We start from the raw sequence: 21824 nt of genomic DNA on the forward strand, positions 1-21824 counted from the left end.
GTCAATTCATTACAATTTTCTCCTTCAAACGACATACCATGCATTTTTCACAACTCGAGACATTTGAACATGCTATTTCCTCTCTCTCCAACTCGTGCGTTCCCCCTTATCAATCAAGATCCAGCTCAAATGTCACTGACTTTATGAAGCTTTCCCCCACCTTCTCCAGGCAGTTTCTTTCTCTTCCCTGTGTTCGCACAGAGTTATTAGACCTCACTCATGAAATTTATTTTTCATTTAAAACCTCAATAACCAGGCTCTCTAGGGCAAAGCACAATTCATGGAAGATACTTAATAATGTCTGTTGGACAGCTGGATCTAAAGGTGTCTAAAATGACAGTTCCATCAGAAGCAGGTAACTAAACAAATGTATCAATTAAAATAATTCCTTAAAGACAGATAGATGGAAATCAGTCAAGCGGAAAAGGATTCCCAGAAGATACAGTATAGTTAAAAAATGAGTTGGGGAAGGCTCAGGAGAAAAATCATTTATATTCCAAATAACTGCTTTTGGCTTTAACTTTAAGATACTAGTTGGAGAAATGTATTCAGAATTGGAGGAGGAAAAAATATTCTAAGTTTTTAATCATCTTGTTCAAACCAAGCTGTATACCAACATCCCTTTAAATCTCAATCATTTTCACAAAATTTGTACCTAATAATCCTTGACATTTAGAAATTGTTATACTACTCCACTGGGAGTAGTATGTTGCCTAGTGTTAAGAAGCTTTGCTACTATTCCAAAGGCATGCAGTTCAAAACCCCCAGCTGCTCCATGGGAGAAAGATGGGCAATCCCCTCCCGTGTGATTAAATGCCTCTGAAAACGTGCTGGAGGATCAGCTAAGGATCAATTCCAACTCGACAGTTGATATTGCTATGTGTCATCAAGTAAAGTCAACTCATAGCGATCCTGTGAACAGAAGATCTGAACCTGATTCTATCCTGCACCATCCTCACAATTCCTGACTCACAACAGGAGCCCGTTGCAGCAGTCACCATGTCAATCAACCTGGTTGAGGGTCCTTTTCTTCACTGACCCTCCACTCTTCCCAGCATCATGTCCTTCTCCAAGGACCAGCCCCTGCTAGCAACATACTCCAAGTATGTAAGACAAAGCCCCATCATTCTTCCATCCAAAGAGCCCTGTGGCTCCACCCTCCCCAAGACATATCTGTTCTCTTGGCCATCCATGGGATGTTCAATGCTCTTCTCCAACCCACAGCTCAATTTTTTATTTTGAGCATCAATTCTTTTGCTGTCATCCTTAGTCATTGAGCAGCTCTCAGATGTATAGCAAGTGATCATGACTTGAAACAGAGGCACCTAAGTGTCCAAACTGGCATCATTACAACTCAATAGTACACAACAATAAACAACTTGCTACTCTTAACCTTAGTACATTCATAGACAAATACTTATCACAAATACATACATCCAGGGAAAAAGGAGTGAGACACCGGACATAGCTGAGGTCATTTCTGTGACCCAACAGGGATACTATTGTTAGGTATTGGCCAGTAGGCCACCACTGATAGAAACTCTTTCTACAACAGATCAAAAGCATGCCCTATCCTGTGCCGTCATCACAATCTATGCCAAGCTCACTGTTACAGTCACTGTGTCATGTCATGCCATTGGAGGTCTTCCCAGGACAATTAGATTCAGATCCTCAGCAGCAGTTTCTTTCATCCCACTTTATTTTAACCCAGGCACACTAAATAACTCTAACAACTGATCTCATCTTTTGCAATCTCTCCATGCCCTGTTGTTGTTGTTGTGTGCTGTTAAGTTGGAATTGACTTGTAGCTGACCCTCCAGTGGGTTTTAAGAGGCAGTAATCACATAGAGATGACCCATCCTTCTCCCATGGAGCACCTGGTGGATTTGACCTGCAAGCCCTGAGGATTATAGTGCACCTTCTTACCACTAGGCCACCAGAGCTCCCTAACCATCTCCATGCCCTAGGGTCATATGTGTCAACACAAATATCTACACAGATGTGCCAGGCCTGCCATAAGAAGAACTGCTTCTATCTCAAGGATCAACATTAATAACCCTTATTTTAATTATGTTTATAAAGTAGTTCTATACTTTAGTATCTTTCCCAAGTTTCTATGACTGAAGGCAAGTAGATCGGTTTGAAAACATAGGCTTGGAATTCTTTGACAACCTCCTGTTGAGATACAGAGCCTCTACTCCACACCCTTGAATCTGGGCTGTGAGACTGCTTGATGCATAAACAAGGGAAATGAAGCCGTGCCAGTTTCTGTTCTAGATCTTAAGAAACTGACAATAGTTTCTCCCTTTTTCTCTTGGGATATTTGCTCTTGGAACAGAACCACTCTGCACCCAGGAAGCCCATGTAGCCTACAAAAAGAGGAGCCAAGACCCCAGACAGATCACATTCCTAGGCTTAACTCAGCACCAACCTGCCAGCCAATATGAATGAGTCATGCTGAAAACAAATCCTCTAGGTCCCTGAGCCTGAGGCTGCGTGGGAGAGAAATGAGTCGTCCCTGTGAGCCTTGCCCAGACTGCAGGTGAATGAGCAGTATAACTGACTATTATTTTAAGAATTCTGGTGGTGTTATGGTGAAATGCTCATTTACCAAGCAAAAGACAGCGGTTCGAACCCATTTACTGCTCTGTAGGAGAAAGACATTATGAGCTCCTACTAATATTACAATCTGGGAAACCCCGTGGGGCAGATCTTTCCATCCAGTGGCAGAAAATAGCACCTGTGGCAAGGACTAAGGTTGTGCCATGCCCTAACTCCTGACATCTGTCTTTGAGATAACATCACCATAACATCAGTTTAAAAATAAAGACAATCTCAGGATTTTTTAGCACATTATAGCACTCCATAAAAATTATAATTGCACCTTCTTGCTTTCACTGATAGTACTTGATCTGTGATATAGTCAAAGTCATTTTTTTTTTTCAATTTCTTCTCTCTCTACACACAGCACAGCAAGACCATACAGTCTACCTTCTTGACCCGTGGAAGTTTTCCAATACCAAAGTACTAAATTTCTGAATGATTTCCCAGAGCTGGTGATGGAAACTAATGGTTAGTAGAAACTTCTCAGAAGTGCCCTTTTGGGTGATGTCTAGAGCACATGCCATTGCTGCCCGTTTTAAATTCCCACAGGGCCACAGTGAGTTGGAATGGACTTGACTGCAGCAGGCTGTTCTTTCAAGCCTCTGAGTTCGGAAGTGACATGGTGCATAGCAATCCTTAACTGATAAAGCAAGTGGCAGTTCAATTTCAAGTCAGATTACCACATAAAAACCCATAATGCTTTTGCAAATCACATTAATTGAAAAAATATTCTAGGTGCATACCAATAATGCAAAAGTAGTGAGACACGTCTATGTATTGCTATTGCTATGTACTGTCAAGCTGGAACCAACTCATAGATAAGCCTCTAGAGGGTTTCAGAGGCAGTAAATTGCATGGGCAGAGAGTCTCCATCCTTCTTCTACAGAGCAACCAGTAGATTCAAATTAAGCTTCTTCAGATTGGTAGTGCAACGCCTTGCCACCAAACCACGAGAGCTGCCTCTCTATATATATTGTGGTGTTGTGTTCTGTGGAATCGTAAGTGACCCATATCTGACCCTCAAGCAGGTTTTCAGAGGCAGTACATAACACGAAGGGAGATCAATTATCTATCTTACTCCCTCAAAGCAGCTGGCTGATTCAGTGTACCTTTTGGTTGGTAGCACAATCCCAGCATCCAGGAAATCAAAAGACAAATGACATTGGGAAAGTATGCTGTCAGGAACCTCTCCAGAGTACTGAAGAGCAATGATGTCATTCTGGAGATTAAGGTGTACCTGATCCAGGCCATGATCTTCACAATTACTTGTTATGCATCAGAACACTGGACAATGACTAGGGATGTTAAAAGGAAAATTGATGCCTTTGAGCTGCAGTGCTGGAGGAGACTGACAAGAGAACAAAGAGATTCACCTTGGAGTGGGTGAAATCAGACTGCTCTTGGAGGCAAGGATTCTGAAGACCAGTCTGACATATTTGGGGCATTTTTCAAGGAGGGACCGGTCCTTGGAGAGGGATATATTGCTTGAGAAGGTGGAGGGACAGCACAGGAGAACAAGACCCTCGATGATATAGATTAATTCAGTTACTGGGGTAATGAGGTAGGTGTATCAGAGACAATAAAGTTGGCTCAGGATAGAGAAGGGTTCAGAATTTTATTACATAGGGTCACTATGAGTTGCAAGCAACTTCACGGCACATAAAAACAATAACAACAAGCTCTCGGCGCTCCCTCTATGTATCGTAGTTTAAAATCTGAAGCGTTGGGCTTGTGGATGACTCAGGTCTGTGGTAGACCCCTAACTCCATTTCCATTCTGAATATAAACTCAGAAGCCTTCTGCGTTGTTCTGACCAGTAAACCTGCTGTCACTTTGCCCTCAAGGTGAGTGAGATGCAAAATGTGTAGAACAATGCAGCAATTGTAATTCCATAGACAAAGCAGAGTTGTTATGGAAACACCCTACCTGGGAATACTTCTCCCAGTAACTGAAGCTTTACCTCCTTTATCAGTAGAGAGAAATAAATTGTGTTGGCTGAAGGTGTGGAATCTGCTACAAGATGTATGCCCCTCCATTCAAATTTCTGAATTTGAATTATGCTCTATAGGAGAGAGCATAAAAGCCCCATGGGAATTTCTACACAGCTTTGTAAATCCTATGGGGCAGTTTACTCCATTCTCTAGAGTTGCTATGAGCAGGAACAGAGGTAATGGCAATGGAGTTATTTTTTTACAGCAGCAGGCTGCCCCTTTTATATCCCATGTAGTGGCTCGTAGCTTCAAACCTTTCACCTTTTCAGGGAGCATCTGAATGTTTCTCTATTGCCCCACCGGGACGCCATCTCACATACACTTCTGTGTAGAAACTCACATGCCAGCAGCTCCCAGTTCTAATAATTTGCTTTCTATCCAATCTCAGCTTCTTTTTCTCTAAAATGAGGGTTATAAGAATCCCTGCTGGTGGTTCCATGGTAGAATCCTTGTCTTTTGTGTAAGAGACTTGGGTTTGATTGTGTCTCATATATGACCACCAGCCTTCATTAAATGATAAATGGCTTTTCGCTGTGATGTTGAACATGTCTCAGCAAAGCTTCTGGATTAAGATAAACTAGAAAGAAAGGCATAGTGCTCTACTTCCAAAAAGCAGTAAGTTCTTCGGATGGGGTAATATATTCACAACATGATGCTTGTAGTTATCACTTAATTATTCACCTGAAAGGTGAATTGGCAATGTTGTGTTGTATTTACTTTTATAACAACCTTTTTAAAAAGGCTTGGAGTTACAAGTCTGACTGACAATCTATCATGAGATAATCTAAGACTGTGCAGCATTTTTCTTGTGTAACATGAAAGCATATGGGTCTAATAAAACTTTGAAAACATTGACATCTCTGTTGAGATGATAGACTGTTAGGTCTGGCTTAGTTACCAGAAACTCGCCTCTGGTGTAGCTTTTTCTAGCCCATAAAAGAGTATCTAGACACAGGGTCCACTTTATCCATAGGAAAAGTAAGAAGTTGCCTATTCAAAATCATTTAAGAGTCTGGTGCCCAGTCCAAATCAAGCTGTTCAATCATTGAACTTTTGGAAATGCCTCTGAGTCAAGAACCTTAAAAGGCACTTTGATCATTGCAAAGATAAATTTTTTAGGTTACTCCTTTCTCATTCCTCAAAAGCCTTTCTTGAGTAATGAAAAGCTCACAGAGTCAGTTGTGCTGCTAGGAGGAAGCCATGAGAATTCTAGGGCTTGAAATGGGATAGAAGAGCAGATCCATGAGGGAAAACAAAGTGGAGGTCTTCATAACTCTATGAAAGCAGTGTGGCCAGTATGGGGACACCAGCATCAAACCTCCATTAACTCCACAAGAGGAAAGATTCCACAATCAAAGCTGCAATAGCACTAAACCAATTGCCACGAAGTCAGCCATGCCCCCATGCTCCTGCACTTTCTATCAGTTCTATCACCAACCTTCAGACCCAAGGCTCACTGCACATGCTCTCAGGAATATGCTAATCTACTGAGTACACTAATCTGCTGCAATGGGCACACAGAACTCAGAGTCCATACTCCAATTATAGTGATTATTAGTGAAGTTAACAGGTAGAAAACAGGATACTCTTCCTCAGTCAAGACAATTACTTAGCATGCTTGATGGTCCTTTGACCGGTACCCTCTCTGCTATGACTCATTGCTACATAGATCTTTTCATACTGTCAATTATGGTGTTCCCTGCTTGACCTCACAAATAAAAGGGTCTCCTATTGTTTTTTACAATTTTTTTATTTTATTGTGTATTGTCAAGTCTAAATCAATCCATAACTGACCCTCCAGTGGATTTTCAGAGGCTACAAATCACATAGGAGAAGGTGGCCCATCTCTCTCCTACAGAGTGGCTGATGGATTTAAACCCCTTGCCTTTGATTTGACAGGCCAACTCCTTACCACTAAGACACCAGGGCAAAGATCCTTGGCTCTGGCAGAAGTTCTAGTTCAGCTCTATTTCAACTGGGCCTATCATTCTTCACCACCACCTCTGCTGCTGCTGCTTCTGCTGGTCTCAGTCCAACTTGAACAGGGATCTCTGGCCCCAGTGGACATGCTGCATGTGCCACTTGTTTATTGCTGGAAGAAATATTCCCATTTTCTGCCTCTAAACCTACTCAATGTAATCCTGGTAGGGTGGCAAAACTGACTGATTCCCACATTAGTAATCTACATATGCTATTTGGACATTCTTAACTACACAAGGGTTTTTACCTCATTTGTATTATTGCCATAGTCCAACCAAAGTCAAAGCCAATGGCCAAGAAAACGTTTTGAACAACCACTCCATTTTATCACAGTCATCCTATGTGTAACTTGAAATGCCAGCTACCAAAGACACGTGCAAACATGTGTTGTTAGTAGTTGTGGTTGTCGTGTATCATTGAGTGGGAACTGCCCCATAACTGATTCTCCACCACAGTGGCAGTTAATCATATGGGAGGAGATTGTCCACCCGTCCACAGAGCAGCTGGTGTACTCGAACCATGTGCTGAAAACTCCATTTCAATTCATACTGTGCCAATATGCTACAGAGTACAACTGCTCCTCTTGGCTATACTCAGTCGAAGCAGATTACCAGGGGCCTTTATTTCTGCAGTACTGCTGGGCACGTGCAAACTGCCGAACTTTAAGTCAGTAGTCAAGCACAAAACTGTGAACGTTTCACAACATATTTGAAGTCAGTCTAAATTGTTTTCAAGTTTTGCCTCCCTTCATGCCACCTACTTCGCATTTGTTGCTTTGTGTAACTAATATTCCTTCAGATTGCTGACTTTCCCTTTGCAAAAGCTCCACTTAGAGAAGCATCTGAAAGAATGTGATGGAAATGACTTGTTGGGTATTTTTAAAGCCACTTTTCAATTTGAGAATGAAAAGTTTAACTTAACACAAAAGGAATGCAACTGTTTTTGACAGGGAGCCTCTGGGTGGCACAGATGGTAAATCATGTGACTGCCGAGCAACAAAGTGGTGTTTTGAGCCCTCTTCTGGGGCACTTGGGAAGAAAGCTCTATCCATATGATCCCCAAAGTTTACAACCAGGAAAATACCACTGAAGGAATTTCTACTCTGAAGCATATGGGTCTCCATGAGTTAGAACATGATCAAGACTGGAGAGTATTGTGCTGAGTGATCTAACTCAGTCTCATAAGGACAAATACCACATAAGACCACTACTGCAAAAATAGAAGGATAACTAGTGAAACATGTACAGCAACCCAAGGGGGGAAGGGGAGAGAGCAGAGGGGTGAGGATGAGCAGAAGCAAAATCACAGGGTTGCACAATTTGCTGGGTGGGGAGAGGGGGTAAAGGGAACAGGAAGGATAAGGCGGGCACATGAAAAGACAAGGTAATGATAGGCATAGTCCAATGGCAATTAATTTTATAAAATATAATGCACTAGAATGATTGTGTGAAACATAATGTGAATGAAGAATAGTGTGAAACACAATGCATACAAACATTGTAAGCAAACCATTATAAAATAAAAAATGTTGAAGAAAAGAACAAATGATTAAAGTCTACAAAGGCACAATCTAAAAAACATCAAGTGCAACTCTACTGAGGAGCCCTGATGGTGCAGTGGTTGAAGTGGTTAGTGGCTAATCCAAAGGTCAGTAATTGAAACCACACAGTTTCTCCGAGGGCAAAAGTTAGACAATATGTGTCTGTAAAGTCAGCCTTCAAAAGCCTATCGAGAAGTGCTACTCTGTTTTATAGACACTATACTGTTGTTGTTGTTGTTGTTGTTATTTCTGTTTAGTACCATTGAGTCAGAAACAAACAAGAGCTGACCCTCAGCTGGTTTTCAGAGGCAGTGAAAATGCAAGGGAGGGGAATGGTCACCTTTCTCCTTTAGAGAAGCTGGTAGCTTTGAACCATGTACCTTTGCAATGACAGTACAACTCCTTACCAGTAAGCACCCAATCAGCTCAAGAGCAACTGAATCTGGCATTCTCCTTAAGTTGTGGCAATGGCAAAGAGTATTGACTATCTCATGAATTGCTAAAGAACACACAAGTATATATTTGAAGAAGTGCAGCCAGAGTGTTCTTTAAAAACAAAGATGTGAGACTTCATCTCACAGACGTTGGGTATGTTACGAGGAGAGACCAGTTCTTGAAGGGGACATCATGCTTGGAACGCGGAGGGCCAGAGAAGAAGAAGACCTTCAAGGAGACAGATTAACGTAGTGACTGAAACAATGGATTTTAGCATATTGGAGATTATGAAGATGGCATAGAATTGGGCAATATTTCTATCTGTTTGGATATAGGACCACTCTGAGTTAGCACAGATTCAACAGCACATAACAACATTGGCTATAAGGGCTTGGCAGTCTGAAAGAAGTGGGACTTGTCTGCCCCATGAAATCTTCTTCGTGATTTTAGTATTGCAAGATATTCAGATATCTGAAATACTCAAATACTTAATTAAATTTAAGGAAAAACCTCCTTACCCTTTTGACAAAACACTTTGCTATTTGATCACATAGAAAAATTTCCCAAGCTTGAACCAAACAGCCTGAAGACTGGTCCGCATTAAGACTCTACAGTCCTTGGCCTCGAGCTGCTGTCCAGAGGCCTGGAATTAGCTCTCATCATTCTAGTTCTGTCACTTGGATTGCTCATACATCAAATAGCTAAAGTAAAATCACATGAATTGCACATTCCACAGTCTGGCAAAGGCATTCAAGCTAAATATTCTTGAAAATATTATTTTAAGAAATTTCAAAAAACATACTTTTTAAGAAAATATTATTGCAAGAATGTTTTTTAAAAAATTCAAATTTTTTCTTGAAAATATTCTTTTCAAGAAAAGAATAATTTAATTCAGTCTAGCTTAGACCTATTGATTTGGGTTGGTAATTACGGGGGTAGAGAACAGAAAGTGTGAAAATAAAACATACTCAGCAAAAAAAGTTGTTTTTTCCTGATAGAATTCAGTCTTATTAGATCATAAAACCTGCTAAAACAAAAGAGCAGTGGGAAGTACCTGCTTTAGATTTTTCTACCTGAGTTAAACACAATTTGAGAGGCTGAAAGTAGAGAAAAGTAAAAGAATGTCTATATGGGTTTTATTGACTATAAAAATATATTTGACTGTGTGGATCATAACAAATTATGATAAATATTGAGAAGAATGAGAATCCCCAATTAATTGTGCTCATGAAACTTAAACCAAGAAGCTACATCCAAACAGAGCAACGGAACGATACATGATTAAATTAAGAAAGCTGTGTTAGGGTTGTATTCCTTTCTCCATACCTGTTAAATCTGTATATTGAGAAAATTATTCTAGAAACTGAATTCTGTGTAGAAGATTGTGGGATCAGGATCAGAGGAAGAGTCATCAATAACCTACATTATAGCAGAACTTTGTTTTGTGAAAGTGAGGAGAACTTGAAGCATTTGTTGCAGAAGATAAAAAAATACAGCCTTCAAAATAGATTGCATCTTAATGTCAAGAAAACAAAAATCTTCACCATTGGACCAATAGGCAACATCATGGTAGTTGAAGAAAAGATTGATATTGCCAACAACTTTTTTCCTACTTGGATCCACAATAAACACCCTCGGTATCAGCAGTCAGGAAATCAGGAGACGTACTGTATTGGGAATGTCTGCAGTCAGAGACATCTCCAAATTACTGAGGAGTAGTAATATAAATTTGAGGACTAACGTGCTTGTGATTTAGGTCATGACTTTTTCAATCACTTGCTATGCATCTGAGAGCTGGACAATGAATAAGGATGACAGAAGAAGAACTGATGCCTTTGAACGGTGGTGTTGGAGAAGAGCACTGCGCATGTACTGCCAAAAAAAGCAGATATATCCCAGGAAAAGTGCAGCCAGAATGCTCCTTGGAGGCAAAGATGACAAAGCTCCATCTCACATACTTTAGACATGCTTCTGTGAGAGGTGATTCCTTGGAGAGAAACAACATGCTAGGAAAGATGAAGGGATGGTGAAACAGAGGAAGACTCTTGACAAGATGAATTGACACAGTGACTGCAGTAATAGGCCCAAGCAAGTCAGAGATAATGAGGAGGACACAGTATAGGACAGGTTTCAGGTCTGTTATTTATAGTGTTGCTGTGAGTCGTACTCAACTCAATGGCACCTAACAACAACAATGACAGCAGCAGTATAGAGTTATGAGGTAGTTCATAAGAAGTTGTGCTATTAACCAAAAGGCCACAACTCTCTGGCTATTCAAATCCACCAGCTATTCGAAGGGCAAAAGAGAGGCAGTTTCTTGTCATTGCAATTACCCATCTTGAAATCTGATGGAAGGTCACTCAGAGTCTGAATGAACTCCACAACAGTGAATGAATGACTGCAAAGTACGTGTGTGTGTGTGTGTGAGCGTGTGTGTGCGCACGTGCGCGCACATAACTAAAATTGAAAGCCACTACATCAGTTGCTAAAAAGATGGGGTACAGCTATTCCATTTCTTGAAATATACCGTGAGAAGATGAGAACTGAGGCACAAATGGAGACTTGTACACCAATGTTCATAGAAGCTTTATTTACCATTGCAAGAACATGGAAACAGCCAAGATGTTCAACCACAAATGAATGGATTGAGAAAGTATTATGAGAAGCAATGATTTTGTAAATCATTATCTAATTTGGGAGGGACTGGTGAGCATTATGCTGAGTGAACTAATTCAGTCCTACAAGGACAAATACTGTATAAAACCATTATTTTAGAATGAGTGTGAGGCTCCAAGGAGGTTGGAAACAGAGGAGTAAGGATGGGTGTGGTAGTGGTGTTAATCATAAGGCCACAGAATTTAATGGGAGAGGTAAAGGAAATGGGAAAGATTCTGTGTGGGGAAAAAAATGTATATGAACTTTGTATATAAATCAGTATAACATAAAAAAACAAAACCAAAAAATGAATATGTATTCATAAATAAATAATTAAGTCATGTTGTATTAAGAAAAACAAAGATGGGATAACAGTGGACATACAGTGGGGATTACATTTCTAAAACACAATGTATGGAAATGATTGTATGAAACAATGTGAATGAAGGAAAGTATGAAACACAATATGCAAACTAATACAAAATAATTTTTTTAAAGTTAGGCAAAAGTATTTTTGCAAGATTATTTTATAAATAACTTTGTTCAGCATTTCTGTAAGTAGAGACAATAAAAAACAGGTGATAGTATTAATAACAAATAATATCTACAAGTAGATACATAGGTAGACAGGCAAGCTGAATAGATGTAAATAGGAGGCCAAATGCAGTCCGTTCATGTGTATTTATAGGCTCCGCAGAGGCTAAGTTAATATATGTGCTTGTATAATAAATCCAAGAACATTGTAGAGTATACAAAGGGCAAAGTTCTGAAAACTTCTTTGCTATAACCAAAGACCCTGAGGGATTCAAACACTTGTAGACTTAAGATCACCGTCTCAGGGGACCTTTAGGTCAATGGCCATAACATAATTCACAAAGAAAGCCTCCTTTTTTAGGAATGTAACAACTGAGATCTCAAGAGCTTACAAGCAACTATGTGAAAAGCAACAATTCTTCTCTTCTTCTGGCTCACCTAATAGTGAAGAGAATTAAAGAGTTGAGGAAATAATTAGTCCAAATGACTAGTGGCCCATACAGACCACAGTCTCCACCATCCAGAGACCAGGAAACACTAGATGGTACCTGACTAATACTACTGTCCACTTTGAACATCACTGAAAGAAATAGAGAGGGGAAAGTAGATAAAATAATAAGAGAAATACCAAATTTAACTGATCTGAGAGACTATGAGAACCCTCAAGGTTGTGGCTCTTAGACAACTTTCAAGTCTGAAATTGAATGGGGCAACGTAATCAAGCTTCAGTTCAATCAACCATAGAAACTAAAATGGGAGCATTTACCCTAAAACAAAGCTCAAAGGGACTGGAAGGAACTATACAGGAAGAGACTGAAAAGGAGGACAAATGGATGTGAAAAATCCAAGGAAGAAAGAAGTATGTTGTTACATTGAGGAGATTGCCAACAATGCCACGAAGCAAAATGTGTACAAATTGATAAATGGAAAACTAACAAGGTCTTAGAATTTACTCTTAAATTAAAAATTTGTTAACAAGTCAGAATCAATGCGTAGCTAGCCCTCCAAGGGGTATCTGAAGAAGCAAATTGCATGAGAGGAGATTGTCCATCTTTCTCTGAGGAGCTGCTGATTGACCTGAAGCTTCAGAGAGGCTTGTCATTGTGGTTAGCAACACAACTCCCTATGAACTAGGCCACTCTGCATCTAAACGTCAATAAATTAATTCTTGATGTTGTTATGTGCCATCAAGTTGGAACCAACTGATAGCTGAAACTTAAAGGTTGTAAACCACAACAAGAGATAGATAGGAAGAGAATTGATGCCTTTGAGCTGTGGTGCTGGAGAAGAGTGTTGAATATATCATAGACTGACTACCGGAGAAGGTGAAACCGGGCTGCTACTTGGAGTCAAGACTTCTGAAGCTTTGTCTGAAGTACTTTGGACACGTTGCAAGGAGGGAGCAGTCCTTGGAGAGGAGTCCTATTTGGGAGAGTGGAGGGACAGTACAAGAGTAGACCCTCAATGAGATGGATCCACTCAGGGACTGGGGTAGTGGGAGTAGGTGTATCAGAGACAATGAGATTGGCACAGGATAGAGCAGAGTTTAGGGCTTTTGTACATATGGTTGCTATGGCACATAACAACTCCAGTGAAGCAGGTGTTGTTGTTGTTGTTGTTATGTGCCGTCGAGTCGCCTGAGACTCATAGCGACCCTATGTACAACAGCCCTAAACTCCGCTCTGTCCTGTGCCAATCGCACTGTCTCTGATTATCCCAATTATCCCAGTTATCCCAGTCACTGAATCAATCCACCTCATAGAGGGCCTTCCTCTCCTGCACCGTCCCTCCACCCTCCCAAGCATGATGTCCCTCTCTAAGGACCGGTCTCTCCTCACAACATGTCCAAAGTATGTTAGACGGAGCCTCAGAATCCTTGCCTCCAAGGAGCCACCCGGTTTAACCCTTTCCAGGAAAAATCTGTTTGTTTTCCTAGCAGTCCATGGTATTCTCAATACTCTTCTGCAGCACCACAGCTCAAAGGCATCAATTCTCCTTAGTGCATTCAAACTTTTTACCTTTGGGTTGACAAAGCAATTTGTTGCCCACTAGGCCACTAGTGCTGCATACAAATTAATTAGTTCATTAAAATGTGAGTCAGGGCCTAAAAAAAGTATGCAGTATTACTCTTCCTACATTCTCTAAAAGCAGTGCACTGTTGTATTGTTTTGTCTCAAGGTAGACTGCTCCCACCACTCTTCCATTTGTATGCCAGTGATGAAGGAATAATTACTAAGGATTGATTATTTATTAATATTATTGTTTGATAGTTTCAACATTCAGTTGGATCACCTTTCTTGGGAATGGAAATAAATATGGACCTCTTCCAATCTGCTGGCCAGATAGCCTGGCATAGACTGGTGAGCACATCCCAGGCTGCATATGTTAGTTGAAACAAGACAATTGCTGCTCCATCGATTCCTGGGGCCTTATTTTTTGCCAATGTCTTCAATGCAGCTTCTGCTCCCTTCTTCATTACCATTGGCTCCTGTTCATACGGCACTTCCTGAAATTTTTCACAGTCAACCAGTTCTTTCTGATACAGTGATTCTGTGTATTCCTTCCATTTCTTTTTTATGCTTTCTGGGTCATTCAGTATATTGTCCATAGCATCTTTCAAGATTGCCACTCGAGACTTTGTTTTTCAGTTCTCTCAGCTTGAGAAAAACAAAGTGAGTTCTTCCTTTTTTATTCTGTAACTCTAGCTCTACCGCATTCCATTACAATACTTAGCTTTGTTCTCCTGAGCTGTCCTTTGAAATCTTCAGTTCTTTTACTTTGGCATGTCATCCTTTTGTTTTGGCTTCTTTTTACTCCAGGGAATTTCTTTTAGGTTCTCTTCTAACATCCATTTTGATTTTTTCTTTCTCTTCTGTTTTCGTAATGACCTTTTGCTTTCTTCTTGGTTGATAGTTTTGTTTCATCCCACAGCTCATCTGGTCTTCAATCGTTGGTGTTCAATGCCTCAAATTATTCCTAAGATGATCTTGAAATTCAGATGGAACTGATTAAAGATCATATCTTTGATCCTGTGGACTTATGTTCATTTTCTTCAGCTTCAAATTGAACTTGCATATGAGTAATTGATGGTCTGACCCACAGTCCACCCCGACCTAGTTTTGATGGTTGATATTGAGCTTCTCCAACAATTTCTTCAACAAAGGTAGTCAATCTAATTCCTATGCAGCCCATCAGGTGAGATACATGTGTAAAATCATTATTTGTGTCTTTTTAAAAAGGTATTCGATGGAATATTATGCAACACCCAGGAGCAATGATTTTGTAAATCACTACCTAACTTGGAGAGGACTAGAGAGCATTATGCTGAGTGAACTGACTCAGTCCCATAGGAAAAATCCTGTATAAGACCATTATTGTAGAAATAGATAACTAATAAAACGCAAATAAGGACCTAAGGAAGGGGGAGCAGAGAAATGAAGATGGGTGAAGGGGGTAATCAAAGGGTCACACAATTTGATGGGTAGAGGGAGGGTTAGGTTAAGGAAATAGGAAAAATCTGGTGTGAAAAACAATGTATACGAACTTTATAAGTAAACCAGTATAAAAATTTTTTTTAAAAAAAAGTAGACTGAAGTATCGAATTAAGTAATGCCTTTGAAAAAAAATTTTGAAATTAAAAAATCATTGTAAATACAAAATGCTGTCATTCTATTTCCAGCCTCATTTCTATCAAATTATTGAGTAGTATAATGATGTTAATTTGAGGACTGAGGTGTATCTGATCCAGGCTATGGTCTTTCCAAGTACTTGCTATTTAACTGCAATCTGGACAAAAAATAAGGATGACAAAAGAACAAGTGATGCCTTTGAGCTGTGGTGTTGGAGAAGAGCACTGAACATTCCATGGACAGCAAAAAGAAAAAAAAAATATATGTCTTGGAGAAGCTGCAGTCGGAGTGCTCTTTGTAGGCAAGAATGATGAGGTTCTACCTCACACACCTTGGGTGTGTTGCTAGAAGGGGCTATCCCTTGGAAAAGGAAACGATGCTTGGAAAGGTGGAGGGTTGTCAAGTGAGAAAAAGACACTCAACCAGGTGGATTGACCCAGTGACTAGTGTGTCAGAAAGTGTGAGGACGACATAGGATAGAACAGGGTTCAGATCTGCTGTTCATCGGGTCACTATGAGTCGTAAGCACCTAACAACAACAGCAGCATTGATTAAATAGGGTTTAAATAGGGTTTTCTTCCTTATAGTTGCCATATAAGCAAATAGAAGTTTGATCTAAAAAGATCAAATACGGTGTACAACTGCTATCGTCTTGAATATATTTTTTTAGTGTACTCACTGGATTTAATAATGATAGTATAGTATAAAAGGAGACAATTTTCCAAATTTTAACACTTCTTTGGAAATAAGCGTGTAGTGGTGATCATTACGAAAGCCTAAAAGGTACAAAAAACAAAACCCCATTATCAAAGAGTCAGACCCTCCAGCAGGTTTTTAGAGGGTGTAAAACACAAGAGGGAGATTGTCCCTCTTCCTCCCTCAGAGTAGCTGGTGTTTTCCAGCCAACTGCTTTTGAGTTGGCAGGGCAAATCCTTGCCAACTAAATGACCAGAGTTCCCTAACGACATGGGAAGTGTTCACACTAACAGGCACAGATGAATGAACTATGTAAACACACTTCTACATGTAGTGTGATGGAAGAAGAGTATCAGGGTTTCCTGTCTTTTGTTTTCTTTGGCCAGGTTTTCTTTCTTTTAAGTGACCACAAATTATATTGCTGTTGGTTCTTTATCTCACAGAGACTGTCAGGCCAAAAATATCTATTCAGTGGTGAATGATTGTCCTTGTTAAGTGCTGTCAAGTATGACTCATAGTGATTCAATGAATGAAAGAGATGAACTCTGTTCTATCCTGTGCCATCCTACTGTAATTTGATATCCTTGAGCCCATTACAGCAGTCACTATGTCAATATATTTGATTAAGGATCTTCCCCTCTTTCTCTTTTTTATGATGAATTAAGAGGTGCTATAATTCTCTATAATCAGGATCAGTCATTTGTTACCACAGGGACTTGTAGAATGTTAGTGATTCTTTTCCACATTTCTTCTGTTCTTCCATAGGTCTTATGATATTAGGCATTACCAATAGGTTCTTTTAAAACAGGCACTCCAAGTCTCCAGAATACACACTGGCCTAAGGTCAACATTTTATAGGTAGCTAAAAAATACCTGCAGAAGGTCAAAGACTACAGCCTTCAATATGGATTAAAGCTCAACATCAAGAAAACAAAGATTTTTCACCACTGGGCTGATTGGTAGCACCATGTTAAACAGTGAAGAGATTGATATTGTTAACACCTTTAGTTTGCTGAGCTCCGCAATCAACACTCTTGGTACTAGCAGCCAGGAAATCAAAAGACAAATTGCATTGGGAAAATCTGCTGTTAAAAATCTCTCCAAAGTACTGAAGAGCAATGCTATCAGTCTGGAGACCAAGGTGTGTCTGATTCAGGCCATGGTCATTACAATTACTTCATATGGATCAGAAAGCTGGGCAATGACTAGGGATGATAGAAGGAGAATTGATACCTTTGAGCTTTGGTGCTGGAGTAGAGTATTGAATATACCAGGTATGGCTAGGAGAACAGATTTGTCTTAGATATATGGTGAATCCAGGCTGCTCCTTGGAGGCAAGAATTCTGAAGTTTCGTTTGACCTACTTTGGACATGTTGCAAAATGGGACCAGTCAATCCTTGGAGAGTAATGTCAAGTGATTCAGATATGTTGAGAAGAAAGATGGATAATCTCTTCCCATGCAATTTACTGCCTCTGAAAAACACTGGCGGGTCAGCTATGGAACAGTTCTCACTCAGTGATAAATGACAAATAGTAAATTGTGTTTAGAGAAAATATAGTTTTCAGGCTTAACATCAATCAACTTTATTTTGTGTTAATACCAATTTTTTTCCTAAGTCAAAACAGCAGAAAGCTCCAATAATGTTAATAATAAACCTGTCTCCTTCACATGAGACATTTCCAAAGCTAAATCACCGCTGATGAGATACTTCCTTTCGAGGAAGACTTAGGTCTTCTTGAGCAGTTCTGGCATAACAACCTCCTACTGTGGAAATAACAATGAGTAGTAATTTTTCAATAGTAAATATAACTAATTGTCTGACTTTTGAATGTTAGAGTACCTGTGAACACTTAATATGCTGAAAATGCGAGAACAATGAGCTCTCTTACAAGGTTTGCTTCACTTTGTATTTCTGTAAGAAACTTTGTCTTAATTGCCCGTTGTTGTGTTACAAGCTTTCTGGGACCAGTTCCACTGCTATTCTATGAGCTCTGAACTTTGCAAGAAAAATTAAATTCATAGATTTCACCACTTAAGGATCAACTCAGCATTGTTCACGCTTTAGTAAAATGTATTGGCAGTCCCCGTGCCTAAACTTCTAAATGCCTTCTAGCCAGCAGAACGCTGTTTATGATCTTCACTCTCCTAATTATTCATCTGTCATTGGCAAAACTTTTTTAATGTATTTCTTTTGTTTGAGACATAACAGGAGAATATAATATTTCCCTAGTATGGAGAAATTGGTAGTATGATGGATGAAACTTCAAGAACATTACACTAGCCAGTTGTTCAAATGTTAATAAAAAACACACTTGGGTCTTCCTTGCAAGACTTGAAACTTTATGTAAATCAACTTATGAGGAACTCTAGATACCATTTTTGTTATATTTTTAGGTAGGTCAGTTACTAAGGAAAAAAAAGTTATTTTTATTTGAATGTTATTGTAGAGTTTTTAGAACCCCAGAAATAAAAAGAAAATAAAAGCCTTGTGAGAAATCAATTTTATTTTGTTCAGTCTTATCCATATCTAAATAATTTTCCATGTATCATCGCAGCCTTCAGTATGGACTGAGGCTCAATGTCAAGAAGACAAATATTCTCACCACCGGACCAATCGGTAGCATCAGGATGGATGGTGAAGAGATTGAGATTGTTCACAGCTTCAGTTTGCTCAGCTCCATGGTCAACACTCTTGGCACCAGTAGCCAGGAAATCAAAAAACGTATTGCGATGGGAAAGTCTGTGGTTAGGGACCTCTCTAAAGCACTCAAGAGCAACGGTGTCTCTCTGGAGACTAAGGTGCGCCTGATACAGGCCATGGTTTTTGCAATCACTTGTTATGCATCAGAGAGTTGGACAATGAGTAGGGAGGATAGAAGGAGAATTGATGCCTTTGAGCTGTGGTGCTGGAGAAGAGTATTGAATGTACCATGGACTGCCAAGAAAACAAACAGATTCATCCTAGAGAGGGTTAAACCAGGCTACTCCTTGGAAGCAAGGATTCTGGGGCTTTGTCTGACATACTTTGGACATGTTATAAGGAGAGACAGGTCTTTAGAAAGGGACATCATGCTGGGTAGAGTAGAGGGACAGCGCAGGAGGGGAAGACCCTCTATGAGGTGGATTGATTCAGTGACTGGGGTAATCGGGATGGGTGTGTCAGAGGCAATGAGACTGGCATGGGATAGAGCACGGTTTAGGGCTGTTGTACACAGGGTCGCTATGAGTCGCAAACGACTCAATGGCACATAACAACAACAAACAACAAACATCAAAAAATGGATTGTTTAGGCCATCAAATGCTTTTTTCTCATAATGTTGTTAGGTGCTATCACATATGACTCATAATGACCCTATGAACCACAGATCTGACCCGTGTTATCTGTGCCAATGTCACCATCTCTGACACACTTACGCTTATTGCTATAGTCACTGTGTCAGTCCAACTGGATAAGGGTCTTCCTCTCTTTCACAAGATTCCCACCTTTCCAAACATGATGTCCTTCCCCAAGGAATAGCTTTCCTAGCAACATGCCCAAAATAAGCTTCAAAGACAAGGCTTTTGCCATCCTTGCCTCCAAGGAGCACTCTAGCTGCACTTTCTCCAAGACATATCAGTTTGTTCTTTTACCAGTCAATGGGATATTCAATACTCTTCTCCATCACCACATTTTAAAATTATCAATTATTTTTCTGTCATCCTTATTCACTTTGCAGCTCTAAGATACATAGCAAGTGATTGAAAAGACCATCCTCTAAATTAAGCACACCTTAGTCTTCAAACTAGCATCATTGCTCTTTAGTTATTTGGAGAGGCCCTTGATTGTGGACTTTGCTAGTGCAATATGTCTCCTGAATCTCCTGACCATTGGTACCAAGTGTATTGATTATGGATCCAAATAAGATGAAATCATTGGGAGTTTCAACCTTTTCTTCATCCACTGTGATATTGCCTATCAGTACAGTGGAGAGAATTTCTGTTTTCTTGATGTTTCTTCAATATGTTCCATATTGAAGGCTACCATGTTTGATCTTCTGCAATAAATGTTTCAAGTCCTCCTTAACTTTCAGCAAGCAAGGCTGTGTCATCTGCATAATGCAGGCTATTGATGAGTCTTCATCCAATCTTGAGGTCATATTCTTCTTCCCAGAGTCCAGCTTCTTGAATAATTTTATCAGCATGCCGATTTATAGGCATGATGAAAGCATACAACCCTAACACACACTTTCTTAATTTAAACCAAGTAGTGTTCCCTTACTCTGTTCACATAAAAACTTTTTGGTCTATATATAGGTTTCACACATGCACAATTACATATTTTGGAATTCTCAATGTTAGCCATAATTCATTATGATTCATAAAGTCAAATGTTTTTGCATAGTCAATAAAGTATGCTGTTGTTGTTGTTGTTAAATTCCATAGAGTCATAGACTACCCATTGCAATCCTATGAGCGAATGGCTTGAAAACAAAACTTCTACCTTTTTTCCAAGTTCACAGAGTTTTTGCTGCTGCTGCTTTTTTTTTTTTTTTTTTGGAAGTGGATGTTACTTCCAAGCCTGTTTTATTCTGGAGATCCAAATCAAATCAGCCCACCCCCTTACTGTGAGCAACAGCCACACCTTATTCTCAATCCCAAACCAGAAAATATACTTTGTAGAATCCAGCCATTCCATTCATCTTCCCGTCCTAGAAATAACCCCAGACTGGCAGCCAAAAGTCTTTTTAAATAGGAGGCAAAATCCAATCAGCTCACATCCTGTTGTGAGCAAACATAGACAGATATATATCCTTCTGATATTCTTAGTTCTCAGCCAGGACCACCTTACATCAGCAATATATTGCAAATACAATACTTTAATCCACCTTTTAAAAAACTTCTCTGTGACTCTATATAGAGTTATTTCTTGAGTTGATCAAAGACTTGAATTTGAAATAAACAAATTATGTACATTTCATTTGAAAATAGTTTAAATAAAAATATAAATTACTAAAATAGACATTTTCATAAAATTGCTGATGAAAACAAGGCATTTAATTCCTACCTCTCTTTTTCAGATCAAGCTCATTGACCAATTTCTAAACTAGAGAATTTATGGAAAAATTACGACAATATTCTCTCCCAGTAACTAATGACAAATTATTTTCATTGTCTTGAGGCCTACAGAGCTTTTATAATCAAGATTGCTTTAGCTCCTCTTCTGGAGGTCCTAATTTGACCATTCTTTGTGAAGTGTCTTCATGCTTAGAAGACTCACAGATGATTTATATGCAAAGGCAGAAATGAGACAAACTTATTACAAATTCAATGCTTGCAAATCAAAGCAGCAATGAGATATCATTTCACCCCCTGAAAAAAATAGCAAAGTTCAACAAAAGTGCATTGTACTCTAATACATTATTGGTAGGAATGTAAAGTAGTACAACCACTAGAGAAAACAGTTTGATTTTTCTTTAGAAAGTTAAGAATAGGAATACAATTTGATGAAGAAATCCCACTGTTAGGTATATATCCTAAAGATATAAGGTATTTTATATAAATTAACATATATACACATATGTTTATTGCAACATTATTTGTTAACAGAGAATTGGAAACAAGCCAAGTGACCATCACTGGATGAATGGCTAAAGAAACAGTGGTGTACTCACAGCATCATTAAAGTATGAATAAGAATTCATGGAATACTATGAAGTATGATTGAATCTAGAATAAATTATACTGACAAACACCAGTCAAAAAAAGAACAATCATGGT

The sequence above is a fragment of the Elephantulus edwardii genome, unplaced genomic scaffold, assembly GCF_000299155.1.
Source record: "Elephantulus edwardii isolate Elephantulus edwardi_28Jun2011 unplaced genomic scaffold, EleEdw1.0 scaffold00039, whole genome shotgun sequence".
NCBI classification, from domain to species: Eukaryota; Metazoa; Chordata; class Mammalia; order Macroscelidea; family Macroscelididae; genus Elephantulus; species Elephantulus edwardii.